At 42.0% G+C, this 19,822-nt stretch overlaps 1 protein-coding gene across 1 annotated transcript in view; it reads left to right on the top strand.

The window, feature by feature from the left end:
* The window catches only part of COL4A6 (collagen type IV alpha 6 chain), a 177,125-nt gene that overhangs the window by 1,855 nt on the left and 155,448 nt on the right, over positions 1-19,822 (top strand). The gene's annotated exons all lie outside the window — the stretch shown is intronic.

Genomic DNA, 19,822 nt, shown 5'->3' with positions numbered 1-19,822 from the left:
AGCAGGGGTTCTCAACCTTGGCAACTTTAAGACTTGTGGACTTCAACTACCAGAATTCCTCAGCCAGCTTTGCTGAAGTCCACAAGTCTTAAAGTTGCCAAGGTTGAGGACCCCTGAGCTAAAGGTCGAGTATATTGTGTGAACTTAGCAATTGGGTTAATAATAATAATAATAATAATAATAATAATAATAATAATAATAATAATAATAATAATAATAATAATAATAATAATAATAATAATAATAATAATAATATAATGACAAAAAAATCTGGATAGTGGACGTGGCAGTGCCTGGAGACAGCAGAATAGATGAGAAAGAACTGGAGAAGATCACAAAATACAAAGACCTACAAATAGAAATAAAAAGACTGTGGCAAAAGCAAGCAAAGGTAGTACCAATAGTAATAGGTGCCTTGGGTGCAATCCCAAAACAACTGGAGCACCACTTGAACACCATCATTGGCATTGACAAATTCGCCATTAGTCAATTGCAAAAGGCGGCCTTACTAGGAACTGCTTCCATCCTGCGACGATATCTGTAATACCATCAAACATCCACATCTGCCTATCCCAGGTCCTGGGTAAGGACTCGATAGGTAGACAAAATGCCAAATCCAGTCTGAACATCTGGCTGACTGTGCGATGATCCATAACAACAACAACAACAACAACAACAACAACAACAACAATAATAATAATAATAATAATAATAATAATAATAATAATAATAATAATAATAATAAAGTTGGAAGGGACCTTGGAGGTCATCGAGTCCAACCACCTGCTCAGGCAGGAAACCCTACATCATTTCCCCGAAAAGGGTCCATTGTCATGTTGTTATTTTTAAAATCAGGCATACAAATGCGATATTACAGTAGCAAAATGCATGTATGTTTTGGTTTTTTAAAATGTCAATAACTGCTTTGTGTTTTTTGTCTGTATTCTTACAATCTTCTCCAAACCAGAAATTTTACCTTGGCATGAAATGACTACCTAGGTCAGGGATCCTCAACTTTGGCAACTTTAAGACTTGTGTGGACTCCAACTCCCAGAATTCCTCAGCCAGGAATTCTGGGAGTTGAAGTTCACAAGTCTTAAAGTGGCCAAGGATGAGGACTCCTGACCTACGTCTCACCTCCATCCATTTCAGGTGTTGAGCTTGCTGGAAGTTAGTTTCTCAGCATCTGGAGGATGGCAGATTTTCTGCTTAGGCATCATCCTGAAGTCATCACCCAAGTGAGGTGTGCAATGACACACAATGATGCATGCAATAGTGTTTTGACACCCTCGTGGCTTCTGACAAGTCTCATTCTCCTCTGGAGAACCAGCACGTTGTATTGGTAGAATTACCTTCTGCAATGCTTACCGTAAATATACCGTACAATTTACGATCGCAGCAGAGACCAGGAAATTGGTTGTTAAGCAGTGTGGGTGTTAAGCGAGGCATCATGTGACTGCACCTGATTTTGCCACTTTTTTTTTGTAGCAGTCGTTAAGCAAATTGCTCGGTTTCCCATTAACTGTCGAAAGCCAGCTGAGAAGGTCAGAAATTGCAATCCTGTGACTCATGATTCTGCAGCTGTCATAAATTATGTACTGGTTGCCAAGTGCCCAAATCATAACCATGTATGTGACTGGGGATGCGGTGACCGTCATAGGTGTGAGGATGTACTACTATTTTTCAGTTCTTTGGAACGTTGAAGTGCTGCTAAATGAATGGTTGTAAATCAAAGGGGGTTTCCTTTATCAAGCACCTTGATTTGGGGTGCAGTATGTCACCAGCTGATTGTGGTAGTTAACCACTCAGACAGCTGTGATCAACTAACAGTGGTTGCAACTTATTGGGCAGTTTGTGTGTACACCCGCAAGTATTAATATGTTAGAAAGGAGCTACAGCATTTTATTTCTTTCCTGCGGTACAAGGCTGTTGATGTGACTCGTGGTTTACTGCTGTGGCGTACCCAAGAGACAACCAAAAATGAGTTTTTGTAGGCTTGTCAACCCAAAGCTTAGGCATACCCATTTGTACAAGTTTCACAAAAATTAACTTAGCAGGTGTAACAATCTAGATTTGACACACATTTGTTGTTGTTAGTTGTGAAGTTGTGTCCGACCCATCGCGACCCCATGGACAATGTTCCTCCAGGCCTTCCTGTCCTCTACCATCTTCTGGAGTCCATATAAGTTCACGCCTCCTGCTTCAGAGACTCCATCCAGCCACCTCCTTCTCTGTCGTCCCCTTCTTCTCTTGCCCTCCATCTTTCCCAGCATTAGGCCCTTCTCCAGGGAGTCCTTCCTTCTCATTAGGTGGCCAAAGTACTTGAGTTTCAACTTCAGGATCTGGCCTTCTAAAGAGCAGTTGGGGTTGATCTCCTCTAGGACTGACCGGTTTGATCACCTTGCAGTCCAGGGGACTCGCAGGAGTCTTCTCCAGCACCATAGTTCAGAGGCCTCCATTCTTTGGCGCTCAGCCTTTCTTATGGTCCTACTTTCACAGCCATACATTGCAACTGGGAGAAGCATGGCCTTGACTATACGTACTTTTGTTGGCAGGGTGATGCTTTTTAGTATGCTGTCTAGATTTGCCATAGCTTTCCTCCCCAGGAGCAAGGGTCTTTTAATTTCTTGGCTGCAGTCCCCATCTGTGGTGATCTTGGAGCCCAGGAAGATAAAATCTGTCACTACCTCCATTTCTTCCCCATCTGTTTGCCAGGAATTGAGAGGGCTGGCTGCCATGATCTTGGCTCTTTAGTTCCTCTTCACTTTCTGCCATTAGAGTAGTATCTTAACATGCATAGATAGCATGAAATACACTCGTAGTACTTTTGAATCCTATCCTGGCTCCTGGTTTTGTGCACCGGACATTAATAGAGAACTGAAGGACCAGAGGAACATGCAGGGACCTGAGTCTTAATCCACTGAGGCAGAAGAACCAGGGGGGGGGGGGAGAATCCAAACTAGAGCTGGATTGCAGTCTATAGCATCATAAAGCGCAGAAGTTGAGTCTCTGCAGCTTGCTAGATACCATTCTGTCAATTTAGCATAAACTGAATATTGCTTCACTGTGGACCCCTTTGAGCTGCTGCACAAGTTTCAAAGTTCTGCTGCCCTTGACTTCACCTCCCACACTAGGCTGAACTATTCTTGGTTTGCAGGCCTCTTGACCTTGCCGTGGTCTCCTTCTGGTCCTGTTCCAAATGAGAAGAGAGAACGCTTGTTCCAGTCCTGTTGTTTAAAACACCCTTTTCTGGTGTTACAAATAAGTTCCACTGATGGCTGGCCCTAAGCAACTTCTCTGTGGACAGAAGGCCTCTTCAGGCCCTCTGCTTGGTGAATTTGGAAAATGTGATCTTGGGGGTGGGCTGGGCCTTGGATCCAGATGTTTCTGAAGTTGTTGTCACTTGCTGTGTCATAGTTGGTTTGCGTTTGTAGGTGGGTGTGTTCTGCTTCTATTCTATCCACTTCAGTGGATAAAGAGTATAGTGGCCAGAAATGTCAGGACTATATGGAGAACCAGATAATTAGGCTTTTTTTTTTTAAAAAAAAAAGATATATCTAAAATTTTGTGAGATTGTGCAGGTGAGACCATCACATTTCAAAGTTGTTGGGTTTTTTTTAAAAAAAGGAGAAACAATTACTCTTTGCCCTAGTCAACAATGAGGGATGAAGAAGGCTGTTGCATAGCATCAAAGAGAGATGATGGGCTGTCCACTTCCAGGATGGTCTTGAACCTTAAGATCAGGATTCAGAAGTAGGCGGATCAAAGAATGTGTGATGCTGTTAGAAACCTGCCCAGATCTATGATCAGGCTCACACATAAATGAAAATTCTGTAGCAGATTAGAGGACATGCTTTTGCTTTTCTCCAAGGAGAAAAAAAGTTTTGAAATTTTTAAGAAGAGATTGGACCACCATTTGTCTGAAATGGTATAGGGTTTCCTGCCTGAGCAGGGGGTTGGACTAGAAGACCTCCAAGGTCCCTTCCATCTATTCTATTCTATTCTATTCTATTCTATTCTATTCTATTCTATTCTATTCTATTCTATTCTATTCTATTCTATTCTATTTTCTGCTCTATTTTCTACTCTATTTTCTATTCTATTTTCTATTCTATTTTCTATTCTATTTTCTATTCTATTCTATTCTATTCTATTCTATTCTATTCTATTCTATTCCATTCCGCCCTGCCCTATCCTATCCTATCCTATCCTATCCTATCCTATCCTATCCTATCCTATCTTATCTTATCTTATCTTATCTTATCTTATCTTATCTTATCCTATCCTATCCTATCCTATCCTATCCTATCCTATCCTATCCTATCCTATCCTATTGTTCTCTATCACTATTCTCCAAGGTAGGACTTTGGGGTGATGGCATCATCATTGAAAAAAAAATGCCGGAGAGAATTTCCTTCCTTAGCAAAGTTGAACTCTAGGTTTGGAAAGCTAATCGCCACATATAGGACATCCCTTTGCTTGGCCAGAAATGCAAAGGAGTGTAAATGAAAGATCGTTTCAAGTGCTTGGTTTAGAAGATAACACACTTGGGGATGCGAGGAGCCTGAATGGGAATTGCCAAATGAAGATCCTCTTTGTTAACCATGTTCAGTGTAATCCTCAAAGAATCCCTTTCTAAACATAGATATTCAGAGAGAGAGATGAATTGGTCAAGTTTGCCATTTGCAAATTTCCTATCTGGCTTCCAACAAGCAAAATCAATGGGGGAAACCAGATTCACGAGATTCATGGTTATATTATGAGACCCTTAGGACCAATAGCAAAGTCTTTGTGTATGTGCGTGCGTGCACATATGCCATCCAGTCAGTGTTGACTCTTGGTGATTTCCAAGGCAAGTCCCTGCAGTTTTCTTGGCAAGATTTTGGAAGTGATTCACCATTGTCCCTCCCTATGTCTGAGAGACAGCATACTAAAAAGCAGAGACATCACCCTGCCAACAAAAGTGCGTGTAGTCAAGGGCATGGTTTTCCCAGTTGCAATGTACGGCTGTGAAAGTTGGACCATAAGAAAAGCTGAGCGCCAAAGAATTGAGGCCTTTGAACTCTGGTGCTGGAGAAGACTCCTGCGAGTTCCCTGGACTGCAAGGCGATCAAACCAGTCAGTCCTAGAGGAGATCAACCCCGACTGCTCTTTAGAAGGCCAGATCCTGAAGTTGAAACTCAAATACTTTGGCCACCTAAGGAGAAGGAAGGACTCCCTGGAGAAGAGCCTAATGCTGGGAAAGATGGAGGGCAAGAGAAGAAGAGGACAACAGAGAATGAGGTGGCTGGATGGAGTCACTGAAGCAGGAGGCGCGAGCTTCAATGGACTCCAGAAGATGGTAGAGGACAGGAAGGCCTGGAGGAACGTTGTCCATGGGGTCGCGATGGGTCGGACACGACTTCGCAATTAACAACAACGTCTGAGAGAAAGAGAGTGACTGGCCCAAGGTCACCCATCTAGCTTTGTACTCAAAGCAAAACTAGAACTCACAGTCTCCCAGTTTCTAGCTTGGTTCCTTAAGCGTTGCTCCAACCTGGCTCTCTATAACAAAATCTAGATACTTTTGAAACCATTAAGTGGCCTTTTGCTGTCACTCTTTCCTTGCTTCCTTGTCCTTTATCTCCTTCTCCCTCCTCTACAATCACTGCGGGGTTGTAAATTTCCAACAGCAGGGACCCACTTTCCGTTCTTGTAAAGCTTTCCCCCAGCAGATGAGTCTGTGTAAATATTAATTTAAATTCCGTTGACTAGGAAGGGGAAGATTAGCAACACAATTCTATTCCTGCTTACTCAGACAAAGTGCCACTGACTCGAGGAATTTGGTCTGTTTCGCATAAATGTAAGAGGAACTTTAGGTACCCCTGACTTTTTCAGGAGAATTGGAAGGAATCTGATAGCACCTTTACCGACTGACATGTTTTATGAAGAGGCATTAGCTGTCCTGAGCTGCAGTTCAAGAACAATTTTTTAATAAAATGAAAATCTGTACGGCACTACATTTTAGTAGCGCATTGAATGTACTACATTAATACATTCAAATACATTCAATTTTATTTTATTAAATAAATATACATTGCCAGTTGGAAAAAGAGCTGTAGGACGTCATCCTGATTTTTGGCTCCTACAGACTAATGCAACTCTTTTCCTACAATGATTTTGGTGCTGAATGATGCCTGAATCAGACCCAGATTTCCAGAAGAGACTGGATAGCCATTTATCTGGAATGGTATGAGGTCTTCCGCTTGAACAGGGAGGTGGACTAGACCAGGGCTTTTCAATCTTTTCACCCATTGTACCACTTTTAGGATACGGCAATATCTGAGTACCACCAGTCGCCTAGCAAGGTGTCAAAAACTTGATGACCCCCCCCAAAAGGAAAAAAAGTGATAAAGTACAGGTAGTCCTTGACTTACAATAGTTTGCTTAGTGACTGTTCAAAGTTACAACGGCACTGAAAAAAGTGCCCCTCAAGCCACAGTTGAGCAAGACACCTGCCTGCCCGCCCGCTGGCGCTCTTCCTCCTGTCCGAGGTTTTCATTGTTGTGAGCATTTCTGTTGAGGATTGGCAGTGGGGATGGGGTGGGGGGGTGTTTGGTTTTTATTCCCCCTTCTGCTGGGTGGTTGCAGCAGGTTTTGGTCACTTCACATGACCCTGGGACACGGTGACTGTCATAACTATGAATCAGTTGCCAAGCATCTGAATGTAAATCACAAGACCCTGGAGAGGCTGCAACATTCCAGCTGATTGGTGCTTCTTCTGGGCTCAGCAGAAGTTCCAGGATCAGCACTGAGCTCCAGCTGGAGCCTGGCGCTGATCCTGGTTCTTCCACTGAGCCCTGACAGCCCTGCAGCTCCAGCCGTCTCTCGCTCAGGCTTGTGCGGTGCTGCCACCGGTTCAGCTCATTCCCCTCCCCCGCTACCGCTTTTCTAGGATGGTCGCGTACTACCTGCCAGGTGCCAATGTACCACAGGTGGTACCCGTACCACTGGTTGAAAAGCCCTGGACTAGAAGACCTCCAAGGTTCCCTCCTCTTAGAAATCCTGCTAGCATTTCTATAGTCTGCATTAGTGTCAGCTGCTGAGCTCTAGTAGAGATAATCTGAGTGAGCAGAATCAGTTTCCAGAAAAACATGAATGAAGTTAATGAAGAGAAGGACGAGGGGGGACATGATAGCCATGTTCCAATATCTCAGCGGCTGCCACAAAGAAGAGGGAGTCAAGCTCATCTCCAAAGCTCCTGAAGGCAGGACAAGAAGCAACAGGTGGAAACTGACCAAAGAGAGAAGCAACCTAGAATTAAGGAGAAATTTTAGAACACTTAATCAGTGGAACAACTTGCCTCTAGACGTGTAGGTATTCCATCACTGGAGGCTTTTAAGAAGAGATTGGGCAACCATTTGTCTGAAATGGTGTAGGGCAGGGGTAGGCAACCTTGGCTCTTTTATGACTCGTGGACTTCAACTCCCAGAGTCCACAAGTCATAAAAGAGCCAAGGTTGTCTACCCCTGGTGTAGGGTTTACTTCCTGAGCAAGGGGTTGGGCCTCCAAGGTCTCTTTCAACTCAGTTATTCTGTACTTCTGAAGTAGGAAGTGTAAGAATATAGAAGCAGAGTTTAATAACTCTTTGGGAGCTTCTTTGTAAAACTATTCACTTAATAAAACGAGGAGATATTCCATTTTTAACAGTAATTTGTTTAAATACGTTTCACAGCTTCTTGTTCCCTTTGCTCACTTACAAGACCAGCCACTTGTTCTGCAACAGTTGTTTTCTTTCAGCAAGCAATAAATTAGCATTAGTAAGCATTAGTACTAATGAGAACTTCTAATTATAGGTGGCTTTTAAAAAAAACCCCACCATAAATAATATACCATTGAGTTCAATACCCATTTCTGAAATGCTATGGCCCTATCCCAGTCCACGGACCGGGGATTCCTGGCATAACGAACACTTATTTTTTTCCTCTGAAAATTCAAAGCAACTTAGCATACAATCCTCCCACAATTTTACCTCCCCAGGAATGATCTTGAGAAGTTAAGCTGAGGGTAAGGGAGTCACCCACCATCACCCAAGAGCCAACGGTTCTTCCTTAGCCTCTTACTGTAATTCGTAATGCACTGCCTGTTCATGTCAATATGGACCAATATCGTCACTCAGTTCACTATAAAATCCACAAAGCTCCTCTTCATTCTGCAATTTATCCCTAAGGTCAAACCGGATGGGAACAATTTCATGCTGAATTAAGCTATTTATCGTTGCAATAAAGAGGCATCCTTTGTCTTCCAACTATCTTAGAGTCTGGACAGTTCCTGAGAACTTAAGAGATCAATGGTGGAGTGCAATTAGTTAGAATATCTGTCCAAATATATATATATATTGACCTCATCTTCTTCTTGAAGACCCGGCCTATCCTCTTTGTTCTGTATTTTATTGCTGTGGACTAACAAACGGACTGAAATCCAGGTTCTGCTCAAAGTCACTTCAAACAAGCAGGCATCTGCCAGCTTTGCAACTCAAATCAAGGCGGTGGTTTCTGAATGTTTGCACTCTGTGGCCAGTTTCAGACTGTTGCGGAGAGGCTACACGTCAAGATGGATGAACAGATAGTTTGTGGGGTATAGCATGAGGTTTGTCAACAAGCAGCAGCTCAAAAAAGTCAAGATGGTGGTGTCCATAGCTATGTGCTTTTTTGCAAGATCCCTGGTGCTCTCTGAGCTTAGTTGTTTTCTTGCAGTTTTCTAGTACAGCCAGCAGGAATGGCTGGCTGAGGAATTCTGGGAGTTGAAGTCCACAAGTCATAAAGGGGCTATGGTTCCCCATCCCTGGTTCAAAGGATAGAAATTGATCTGATCTGCACAGAGCCTGTTCTCGTCCATAAAGTCTAGAGGAATCCATATGAAATGTGGACATGCCACAAGGACTTTTTGCACTCATCTGGAACAGCCTTGTATGCACATTCCACCATCGTTCTTTGGCATCAGAGCCAATTCATTTCTGGTTTTGCTATGGCAGAGGAAAAGTCTCTGTGAAGTCAGAGCACCCATCTCACTTTCCTTCTGAAACTAAGATGTCATGGCCCCTCTTTTTCATTCCAACAGCTGGAAAAGATGACTTATGAAGGTTTGTTCTTAAATCCTGTGAACACAAACGTCCATTTCTAGAAGCTGTTGCTTTTAACCATTCGGTTGTGTCCAACTCTTGGTGACTTTGTAGGCAAGTGCTCTCCATGCTGCCTTGTCAAGCACAGCTTCTTTCAATTGTTGTACGTCCATCTTTGCATCAAATTTGATGTTATCAAGCCAGCGTGTTCTTTGCTTGCCCCCTTCTTCTTGTTCCCCTAACCATTCCTAGCATCATTGCCTTCTCCAATGAATTTGCATGCATGATATGGCCAAAGTAAACCAGATGTATTATGATTTTAGCTTTTACTGATGTGTCTGGTTTTGTACAATTTAGCACCTCTCTATTAGTTACTTGGGCTGCCTATGGTATATGTAGTAATTTATGCCAGCCCCATAGTTCAAAGGCATCAATTCGTCTTCGATCAGCCATTTTTAGTGTCCAATTCTCACACCCATACTTCATTATAGGGAAGACTGTTGCTCTAGCTAGCCTGCTTTTTGCATTTATATCAATATCTCTGACAAGACACAGCAAGAATTCTGGGTTTCCATTACAAAATCTTGGGAGGGAGTGCATGGGAAGAGAGGTGAAGAATTCGGCCACCAAAGTGGATTTTGCTTTCCTTGAGTGTCCTAAAAGTAGCTTTGATAGAGACAGAGAAAAAAGCACCGGCTAAGTGATGCTAGCCGATGGCAAATTTCCTCCCCCAATGACTAAGTTCACACCTCATGCTGGGTTCATTCCAGCTTGTTGAATAAGCCATAAGTAGGTCACATATTATGCTAAGTCAAACCCAGACGGATGGCTCTGAATGGTATGTGAACGTAGGGCAAATCTTTGGCTTTGGAGACACTTCCCCAAATCATCTAAAGCCAAGGTTGAATTCACACACCGGGCTAAGCTGCGGTTTGTTTAACTCCGCAATTTGTTGGGTTTGCACAATGCGCTAATCCATAAACCAAGCAAATCCCTTTATGGCTTTATGGCATTTTCTGTGTACTCAGTCCACAGGGTCTTCTCAAAGGATGGGGCCCATCATTAGCTGAACTCCATTATTCTCGTCCACAGATTTAGCTTTTGCCTGGAGCTCATTCTTGCATTGGGATCTCTTTCCAATCTTCTGGCCCAATGAGTCAGAGTAAGCCCGTTTGTCCCACAGATCGGATGGGGAGGGAGCAATGTGAGTGCAGATTCACTGGAATCATCAGAAAAGAGACTTAACTGAAGTGACGGCCTGTGCTAAAACTCAGACATTGAACGTTGCCTTTGATGTTTTCATCCACTCCAGACTTCTGAAGATCAGTATCTGTCTGGAGATAGTTGGGCTGCTCGTGGCCTAATTCCTTGAGTTACATCTTGGGGAATATCTACAGTTAAGGCTGGCACGGTTGCAGATGTAACTAATGCCATATTAGACGTGTGAAGAATATAATGACATGAGGAACAGTTGTGGGAATTGGGTATGTCTAGTCCAGCAAAAAGAAGGACTAGCAAAGACATGATAGCAGGGTTCCAGTATTTGAGGGGCTGCCACAAAGAAGAGGGAGTCAACCTATTCTTCAAAGCACCAGAAGGCAAGGCAAGAAACAACGGATGGAAACTAGTCAAGGAGAGAAGCAACCTAGAACTAAGGAGAAATTTCCTAACAGTGAGAATAATTAACTAGTGGAACAGCTTGCCTTCAGAAGTTGTGGGTGCTCCATCACTGGGGTCTTTTAAGAAGGGACTGGACAGCCACTTGTCTGGAATGGTATAGGGTCTCCTGCTTAAGCAAGGGGTTGGACTAAAAGATTTCCAAGGTCCCTTCCAACTCTGTTGTTCGGTTATTCTGACATCCATGGGTGCATGTATGCATTGAAAAGGGACAGATTGCAGAAGCAGCATTGCAAGATTGATGCACGTAGAAAAGAGATGGGACTTGCATCACAGCATCCCATTTATTGTTTTGCCTTTTTTACCCCTCTCCAACGTAATAATGTTGCTTTCAATGCCCCCCAGATAAGACCTGTTGAACTTGAAAGTATATATATATATATTTTCAACTATGTAAAAATGGCTGAAATCCAGTAATGTCAAGACTCATAAAATTCCTCCGTATCAGCAATCTCATGAAGTTTGGGATAGTTCATGCCAGATCTTGCCTGATTTTTAGGATTGAGCTTGCTGAACCCTTGTGAAATTTAGGGCATTTATTTTATGTATTTATTGCATGCCCACCAGTCTCTAATTTACAGTTTGGTCTACCTAGCTGCCATTTTTTTTTGAGGGGCTTATTCACAGAACCAATCAACCAAACTGCTTTAGGGGACTGGAGGCTAAAATATATGAAGAACGGTTGCAAGAATTGAGTTTGTCTAGTCTAGTGAACAGAAGGTCTAGGAGTGACATGTTAGCAGTTCCAATATTTGAGGGGTCAGAGGGGGTCAACCTATTCTTCAAAGCACAAGAAGCAATGGATGGAAAGTAATTAAGCAGAGAAGCAACCTAGAACTAAGGAGAAATTTCCTAATGGTGAGAAGCAATCAACCAATCAATCAACCTTGCCTTCAGAAGTTGTGGGTATTCCATCATTGGAGGTTTTTAAGAAGAGACTGGACAGCCATTTGTCTGGAATGGTATAGGGTCTCCAGCTTGAGCAGGGGGGGGTTGGACTAGAAAACATCTAAGGTTTCTCCCAACTCTGTTATTCTGTTCTGTTCTGTTCTACTTTATGGCTTAAATCCCTGTGTAAATTGACGGGATGTTGTATTCAAGTACCCTGAATGAGCTTTGAAGCAATGTATGAATTTGCACCTGGCCTGCTTAAAAGTAAAAATTTAGTTGAGAGTAAGATTTCCAGGATTTTTACAGTTATTCTTTTTGCTTTAGGAAAAGACTGCAAGCTTAAATTGCTGGGCTGTAAAGCATTTAATAAAACAATATGTGGGTGAGTCATTATGCTATAAAATTATTTAGTAACCAGGGTGGAGGTTTTTGTTTTTTTTTGAAAGAACATGGCTTGAAGAGATAAAAAAAGAAAGAAAGAAAGAGAAACTGCAGGATCTGACTATATCTTAAAATAGCCTGTGGGTCTTAACTTATATATGACATCTTTCTTTTCTTTTTTCTTTCTTTTCTTTTTCTCGCTGCCCTGGATGACACAAAACAAATTCAGATTCAGAGTTTGCACAGCGAATGATCTAGTGCTTCTTAATTGAAGTTCTGAGATTGTAGGGTGCAGGATTTGGGTATGGCTAGTCTAGCGAAAAGAAGGACCAGGGGTGACATGATAGCAGTATTCCAGTATTTGAGGGGCTGCCACAAAGAAGAAGGGTCAACGTATTCTCCAAAACACTTGAAGGCAGGACAAGAAGCAATGGATGGAAACTAATCAAGGAGAGAAGCAACCTGGAATCAAGGAGAAACTTCCTAACAGTGAGAACAATCAACCAGTGGAATGGCTTGTGTTCAGAGGCTGTGGGTGCTCCATCACTGGAGGCTCTTAAGAAAGACTGGACAGCCACTTGTTTGGAATGGTATGGGTCTCCTACCTGAGTAGGGGATTGGCTTAGAAGACCTCCAAGGTCCCTTCCAGCTCTATTCTGAATTGAATTGACAGATCCAACTGAAAGGTCTTCGGATCAAGAATGGTGCTCTAAAATCCTGGAGCATCAGATCACATAAAATTTCTACTGCTGTGAGCTAGTGTTATAATCTTGTATCCATGTACCTGCTTTGCACCTTTTCGTGCATTTCGTCTTTGCCCTGCCATGGTTGGGAGGGAAGGAGAAGGAAGGTGTTCTGGCTGCAGAAAAGTTTTATTAACTCAAGTACTTTGGCCACCTGATGAGAAGGAAGGACTCCCTGGAGAAGAGCCTAATGCTGGGAAAGAATGAGGGCAATAGAAGAAGGGGACGACAGAGAATGAGGTGGCTGGATGGAGTCACTGAAGCAGGAGGTGTGAGCTTCAATGGACTCCAGAAGATGGTAGAGGACAGGAAGGCCTGGAGGAACGTTGTCCATGGGGTCGCGATGGGTCGGACATGACTTTGCAACTAACAAGAACAGGATGAGGTGCAGCAGATTAAAAAGGAAAGCAAGTCAGAGGAGTGAGCAATTTAAAGCAATTTGCAACACCAAAACCTCCTTGATTGTGCCACAAATCAAATATCTCAGGCTAAAAGCTTGATAGGGCATTCTTCATGGCTGGCTGGGGGATTCTGGGAGTTGAAGTCCATAAGTCTTAAAGTTGCCAAGGTTGGACACCCTTCCTGTAGATAGGTGTTCTCCAAAAGGGTATTTCTCCAACCAGGTCCTTTGGATTCTCCACAATGCCCCCATTGCTGCTCTTAAGTGAGTCTCTTGATACTGATCAATCTCTTCTCGTCTTTCCTTCCAAAAAGCAGATATAAATATTTGAGGTTGCGCTTTGCATAACAGAAGAAAGTTGAAAAAGATGCCCAGCTTTTTATGTGCTGCTAGACCATCAGCAGTCCCAGTTTCTTTGCAGTTTACAGATTTATTTTAAGAAAGAGCCGAGACAACCTGCATGCATTTTTCATCCTAATAAAGTACTTTGTGAAGGACTGGATAAGCTGTACGAGACAAATGTAGAAACTTTACTTGGCACAGAAGTCTCTAATCTTGAAGCTGATGCTGACAAAAGAGGAACTTCTATTTTTTCTTTCCTTTTTTTTGAAACAGAGAGCCATGTTTATGTAGAAAAATAGTGGTTTTAGATGGACAGGTTTAGGCTGTACTGTGATATGTAGGAAAGCAAAAAGGGAACAGAGTAGAGAAAGTGTGAATGGTGTTGATCGCCCTTCACAAATTGGTGCTCTCCAGATGTCTTGGGATGACAATTCTCAACATTTCCAGCACGGGAATATGTGCTTCTAATCCCAGCACATCTGGAGAACATCTGTCAGGGCAAGACAGATGGAGATTGAGGATGGAGAAAGAGTGGAAAAAAAATAAAGAGATAAGAAATAATGTTGACCAATAAGCCTTGATAAAAGTACACTCGGGGGTAATGAAAGCAAAGCGTTTAGCCATTCAATGCTGATTGAATCCAGAGCTTAGAATTGAATGGATATTTAAGTTCTAGCAAAAACAGCATTGGTATCCTGAAAAAAAAAAGAGGTCTTCAGGATCAGTTGACCTCAACCAGGATTGCCTGCAGCTCTTTCAAACGTTGCCATCAAATTGCAATTTTTAATATCCAGGCATGACAAAATAATTGAGAATCAAATGACTATATTTGTTGTTGTTAGTTGCAAAGTCCTGTCCGACCCATTGCGACCCCATGGACAACGTTCTTCCAGGCCTTCCTGTCCTCTACCATCTTCTGGAGTCCATTTAAGCTCACGCCTACTGCTTCAGTGACTCCATCCAGCCACCTCATTCTCTGTCGTCCCCTTCTTCGATTGCCCTCGATCTTTCCCAGAATTAGGCTCTTCTCAGGTGAGTCCTTCCTTCTCATTAGGTGGCCAAAGTATTTGAGTTTCAACTTCAGGATCTGGCCTTCTAAAGAGCAGTCAGGGTTGATCTCCTCTAGGACTGACCAGTTTGATCACCTTGCAGTCCAGGGGACTCGCAGGAGTCTTCTCCAGCATCATAGTTCAAAGGCCTCAATTCTTTGGCGCTCAGCCTTTCTTGTGGTCCAACTTTCACAGCCATACATTGCAACTGGGAGAAGCATGGCCTTGACTGTACGTACTTTTGTCGGCAGGGTGATGTCTCTGCTTTTTAGTATACTATCTAGATTTGCCATACCTTTCCTCCCCAGGAGCAAGCGTCTTTTAATTTCTTGGCTGCAGTCCCCATCTATATAGACTATATTATCTGTATTTAATTAATTTGTTTGGAATTATATTCAGATTAGTTTTCGTCTGGCTGTTCACCCACCACCACCACCAGCAGCAAATTTATTTAGAAGAGTTCACAATGGCTGCAGTCAACCTCTCTTAATTGTAGTGGAATTTGTTCCTATAGTACTAAGCTGTGCAAGTTTTATCTTCTCCGTTTCAGTCAGGAGCCAAATTCCTTGTGTGTTCAAGAGAGGATCAGGCAAAGGAATGAATTATCATCTGCGGAGGACATATTAGAGCCCGATTAATTAATGTTTACACCAATTCTTCTCACTGAGGGCATTTTTCTTGTTTGTTTGTTTTCCTTCCATCCATTCAAACTTTCCAAGATCTTCCTGAGGCAGAGTTCCCAGATCTCGGTGCAATCATGATAAAAACAGCTGCATTTGCTCGTTTCATAACTGGACCGGTTTTGTATTTCCCTTCTGCCCTGCGCCAATGAATTTGGCAAAAGGGCCAGATTTGGGATTAGATAATGGAAGAAAGCGTCTCCAGTATCATCCAAATTGAGTTCTGTTATTATCCAGATGGAACATCCCTTCATTCTTCAAAACTTTTCCTTGTTCCCATAAAGATGTAGAAGTTCCATCGAGCCTTTAATTAATTTTTTTTCTGGCATTTGGCGTCAACTACCTCCGAAGGACCAGTGTGGTGGAATGTAGTCTGGAGTCTCAGAAGGGAGGGGATGCATTCCAGAGGACCAAGTGACCTGGAATTTAGACAGCTTGGTTGTTGTAGATAGTCTGGTAAGGAGGAAGAAGTTCTCCCTAGAAGTTCTCAGAATACATCTTCATTGGTACAAGACGTTTCCTTTGGTTTGGCAATATTTCTGTTTGTAGGTGAGGAATGATAAGGGAAACTGTTTAGAAGTAACTGTGCGTATCTTTGTGGAGATTCTCAATCGTCCATGTCATGGTCGTTCCAAAGGTGCTTTGCCAAAAGGCAACTGGACATAAGTTTTTTTTTTCTTTGAAAATGTTTCACTTCTCACCCAAGAAGCTGAAGAAGCTCCTTGGATGAGAAGCAAAATGTTTTCCAAGAAAATGTTTTTTTGAAAAGCACTTTTGGACAATCTTGGTTTTTGGAGCCAAGGAAGGTCTAGACTCTAAACCAAACTGACTCTCTAGTATTTTATCTCCGGTATGTTTATTTTGGAGCCTAGATTTTTCGTTTATTTTTCCATCTCAAATGGCAGGAAATGTCACCTTCAGATTTCAGTAGTCATGATCAGAAACCCTTCCTGGATTCTGGACCATGGAATTGGATCCCTTTGGATCCATCTCTTTCTCCCCATCCCCAGCATCTCACAGGGCTGCTGTGTGGTGAGATGCAAATAGCACAACACATGAGTCTTTTTCATCTCCTACAGAAAAGACAAGATACAAGTATAATAATAAGATAAAAGAAAGTGACGGGGTGAATTGCATTTAATTACACCACATTGCATTTAATTTTTGTTTAGGCTTTAGCTGTATTTTGGGCACTGATGTCTTACATGCCACTAATGGCAACCTAGAACTAAGGAGCAATTTCCTGACAGTTAGAACAATTAATCAGCGGAACGACTTGCCTTCAGAAGTTGAGGGTGCTCCATCATTTGGGTTTTTCAAGAAGAGACTGGACATCCATTTGTCCAGAATGGTCTAGGCCCAGGGTTTTCTCCCTGAGCAAGGGGTTGGACTAGAAGACTTCCAAGGTCCCTTCCAACTCTGTTGTTCTGTTAATGTTGTTGTTAGTTGCAAAGTCGTGTCCGACCCATCGCGACCCCATGGACAATGTTCCTCCAGGCCTTCCTGTCCTCTACCATCTTCTGGAGTCCATTTAAGCTCACGCCTCCTGCTTCAGTGATTTCATCCAGCCACCTCATTCTCTGTCGTCCCCTCCTTCTCTTGTCCTCCATCTTTCCCAGCATCAGGCTCTTCTCCAAGTGAGTCCTTCCTTCTCATTAGGTGGCCAAAGTACTTGAGTTTCAACTTTAGGATCTGGCCTTCTAAAGAGCAGTCAGGGTTGATCTCCTCTAGGACTGACCGGTTTGATCGCCTTGCAGTTCAATCGGGACTCGCAGGAGTCTTCTCCAGCACCATAGTTCAAAGGCCTCAATTCTTTGGCGCTCAGCCTTTCTTATGGTCCAGCTTTCACAGCCATACTGTACATTGCAACTGGGAAAACCATGGCCTTGACTATACACACTTTTGTTGGCAGGGTGCTTTTTAGTATGCTGTCTAGATTTGCCATAGCTAACTCAGTATTAGACTATTCCGAATGTTCCTAAAACCGTACAGGAAAATTATAGCTTCTTATGTGCCAAAGGTGTAAGGTTGAATCTCAAGGAATTCCTGCACTAAAAATGCCACCGGTGTGATTTGGGACAAGCATAGAGTTGACTAAGGAAGCCTGACCTCTAGGACTCTGTAATAAACATGCCTCTTCAATCCTTCCGAAAAGTCTTGCATGTTTCATAAAAAAGATTCCGCAAACCAAACCATTTTTCTCCTTTTCATTCCTAGATGGTGAGATCATTTTCAAGTGGGGAAGGTGGGAGGCGAGGGGGGGGGGACAAGTTTCAGGTTGAAATTCCACTGGCGAAGGAATGTAAATGGAGAGACAAGTGTGGGCTCGCTTGCTGAAATATTTGGTAACCGGGCCCGTGAAGAATCTTTTAACTTCATGGAAGGATTTGAGGTCCACTTCACTTTAATCATCTACATATTTTTTGGGGTGGTAGTGGTGGTGGAAGATGTTCACTGGTGGTTCTGTCTAAAACAGTAGGTTTACTCAGTCTTCTGTTCAGCTCATCCTATATATACGTTTTCTATGAATTGCTTTCAAATTCAGGACTGGCTCGCTTCTTTTGATTTTGAATGAATGTAGAAAAGCTCTATGTTTAATTATTCTTTTAATAGTGAGCCTGGGTCGAGGTTGTCCTATCTTTTAACTCTCCTTCCAAGTGAACTTAGTGTATGTGACTTGTGAGGTCAGACAGTTAGCTAAATATAGATAGGTAGCTTTGTCATGCAGTGAAACGGTGCAAAGAGCATTGGAGGCAAGCTTTGACTTGTAGAGTAAGCTCTTTTTGAAAATGGATGCTCTGTTGAAGAAATAGAAATTACAGACAATTTGCTCTGAATAACAAAGTCTGAGAGCTGCCTGCAGTAAGCTCTCTGCTGATGGAACTGTTTGATCCAGAGAATTTCCATCAAAGTAAGAGGAAGGCTGACTTTTATATTATCCAAGAAGAGAAGAGAAGAGAAGAGAAGAGAAGAGAAGAGAAGAGAAGAGAAGAGAAGAGAAGAGAAGAGAAGAGAGAATAGAATAAGGAATAGAAGAGAAGAGAAGAGAGAATAGAAGAAGGAATAGAATAGAATAGAATAGAATAGAATAGAATAGAATAGAATAGAATATCGAATAGAATAGAATATAGAATATAGAATATAGAATAGAATAGAGTATAGAATAGAATATAGAATATAGAATAGAATAGAACAGAGAATAGAATAGAATAAAGAATAGAGAATAGAGAATAGAGTAGAATAGAATAGAATAGAATAGAATAGAATAGAATAGAATAGAATAGAATAGTGGAATGGAATTTAGAATAGAATAGAGTAGAGTAGAGTAGAGTAGAGTAGAATAGAATAGAATAGAATAGAATAGAATAGAATAGAATAGAATAGTGGAATGGAATTTAGAATAGAGTAGAGTAGAGTAGAATAGAATAGAATAGAATAGAATAGAATAGAATAGAATAGAATAGAATTCTTTATTGGTCAAGTGTGATTGGACACACAAGTGGCCAAATCTGATTGTGGGGATGTCGTAATGGTCATAACTGCAAAGACTGGTTGGTCATAAATCACTTTTTTCAGTGCCAATTTCAATAGTCACTAAACAAAATGGTTGTAAACCAAGGATTACCTCTACTGAGACATGATTTGTTCAACAAGCCACAATTAGATGCATTACCTCAACACATAGACTGTGGCTTACAAGTCATAGTGGCAAGGTTCATATAGTACTCAAAGCCACCTTCAAATAAACCACATCCTGACTTAGCACAATGCTTGTCTTAGCCATAATCTGCCATTTGATTGTTCTAAAGGAAGATGCAGAGGTTGCATTGATTTTTTTTTTTTGCATTTGGTACATGAGATTTACTAATAATAATTTCTCAGTAATCTGGACCATTCAGATTGAAAGCCTCTACAAGAAACCACATCAGATTTTTGGAAAAGCTGTTTGATCCTTGTTCAACCGGCTTCCTGTGTGTGTGAGCGAGCGAGACAAAAATACTTTTTAAAAAGACAATGAGGAGGAAAGCACTTTTTTTCATTTCAAAGTTTTATGGAGAGTTTCTTTTAGGTTTTTTTTTCTTAAAATTCCTCCAATGTTTCCCCCCCCCCCGAGATAAAAGCATTCCTTTCCCGATTCACTTTGCATTTGCTTCTAGGCAATTTTTCAATGTGAGTGTAAACTCAGATGATCTCCTTGATCAAGCATTTGGTTGGGGGCATCTGTCAGAAGTGATCTCTTTACAACACTCCATTAGATACTTCAGTTTGGTCATTTAAATTTTCAGAAGAATATTTCAAAAAACAACAACAGATTTTTTTTATTTTTTAAAAAGGGGTCTATAGCCTTAGTTGTGCACTTGGCTGCGGAAAGAAAAAGTGTGTACAGACAGTCCTTGACTTACAAGAGTTCATTTAGTGCCTGACGTCACAATGACACTGAAAAAGGGACATGACCATTTTTCACACTTACGACCATTCAGCCTGACCACGGTCAAAATTCAGACGCTTGGCAACTGACTTCAAATCCTGACTCAGCCAGGCAGCTCAAGCTTCGCCTA

Source organism: Protobothrops mucrosquamatus, unplaced genomic scaffold, assembly GCF_001527695.2.
Source record: "Protobothrops mucrosquamatus isolate PMUCROS unplaced genomic scaffold, P.Mucros_1.0 scaffold_25, whole genome shotgun sequence".
Taxonomy (NCBI): domain Eukaryota; kingdom Metazoa; phylum Chordata; class Lepidosauria; order Squamata; family Viperidae; genus Protobothrops; species Protobothrops mucrosquamatus.
This window is presented reverse-complemented; position numbering and strand designations above follow the sequence as displayed.